The 1,587-nt window shown below is 42.2% G+C and overlaps 1 protein-coding gene across 1 annotated transcript in view; it reads right to left on the reverse strand.

Moving 5' to 3' along the window:
* DEFB119 (defensin beta 119) overlaps positions 1-1,587 on the reverse strand; it is a 5,255-nt gene that overhangs the window by 2,756 nt on the left and 912 nt on the right. The gene's annotated exons all lie outside the window — the stretch shown is intronic.

Genomic DNA, 1,587 nt, shown 5'->3' on the forward strand with positions numbered 1-1,587 from the left:
TAGGGATTCTTGCCTGGAAAAACTTGAGAGTCTCTACAGAGAGAAGGTCAGGGTAAGGTAAGAGTAACGCTGGTTTGGACCTTCGTTATTTTATAACAGCTTTATTGAAGTTTCATGCTATAAAATCCACTCCTTAAGTGTACAAAGCAATGACTTTTTGTAAATTTGTAGAGTTTTATTAGCATCACTACAGTCCAATCTTAGAACATTTCCATCACCCAAAAAATGTCTTCCCATACCAATCTGTAGTCACTACTCATCCCACCCCCAGCCGTGATGGAACTAATGTGCATGATAATACCATCAACTATATTGAGCATTGTCTGGGGTTAATTCTCACAAGAAAATATGTCTGACTAAGGAGGAAACTGTGGCTCAGAGAGGTGAAGTGACTGAACCAGGGTCCCTGAGAGGGTCAAGATTCAAACCTCGGACTCTCTGGGCCCAGACCAAGGAGAAGGTTCTGAGGAAATGTGTTTGTAAAGATGTGGGGAGATGTAACATTGTTTAAGCTGAGGAGAAATGCACCGTATAAACAGATATTGAAAATATAGAAGAGAGAGGGGTTTGTTGATAGAGAAAATTCAATGGAAGCAGAAGGGAGTGGAGTAAAAGAATTAAATGGAAACACTGGACTTCAATAGAGAGAGCTCTCTTGTAAAAGGATGGGGGTTTTATAGAATGACTGCATCGCACTGTCCTTAAAACCTCAAACTTTTATGTCAAACAGATCTGAATTCAAATCCTGCCTCTGCTACCTGTGTGGCTGCTATAAATATTTATTTGTTTTGTTTTGTTTTGTTTTGTTTTGTTTTGTTGTCTGCCTACCATCTGTATCCACCGTTCCATTTTAGAGAAATCCCTTCACCATCGCAGTCTTGGGGAGGGGCAGTGCCGACTCTTAAAGTTCAAGTACTTGTTTTCCTGCCTCTCTTGCAGCTAGGATGTGAGCACATGGCAGAGGCTCAGCCAATCAGATGCCCCCATTCTGTGTTTGTTTTTTTAAAATCTGATGCTCATAATTCCAGGAAACAGGAAAAGTGGAGGATTTATTTCAGCAAAAGAGCCCGCCGTGATATCCAGTGTCCAGAGGCAGCAGGGAAGCAGAGCAAGCAGAAGTGGAGCTCAGGGTCCCAAGCAGTGGGGTTTGGTGGCAACTGAATCTTCCCTGAACTGGGTCTTAGAGTGATTTTTCATTCTGGTTCTACCTACCCACCTCCCAACCTATTCTTTAAGCCTGATTATGCAGCCCCTGAGCTGGCAAATAGCCAAAGGGTTTCCTTGCTAAAAATTCTAATTGGTACAGTGACCATAGGCAAATTGTTTAATTTGGGGGATAATAATATGTCTGCCTCATGCTTCCTTTTTTTAAAATATGTTTTTTATTGATTTTTTGTTTTGTTTTGGAGAGAGAGGAAGGAAGAGGGGGAGAAACACTGATGTAAGAGAGAAGCCTGCTGGGGATCAAGCCTGCAATCCAGGAATGTGCCCTGACCAGACCAGTGACCTTTTGATGCATGGGACGGTGCTCAACCAACTGAGCTATACCAGCCAGGGCTCATGATTCATATGACATTAATTGATAAT

The sequence above is a fragment of the Myotis lucifugus genome, unplaced genomic scaffold, assembly GCF_000147115.1.
Source record: "Myotis lucifugus unplaced genomic scaffold, Myoluc2.0 scaffold_60, whole genome shotgun sequence".
Classification (NCBI taxonomy): domain Eukaryota; kingdom Metazoa; phylum Chordata; class Mammalia; order Chiroptera; family Vespertilionidae; genus Myotis; species Myotis lucifugus.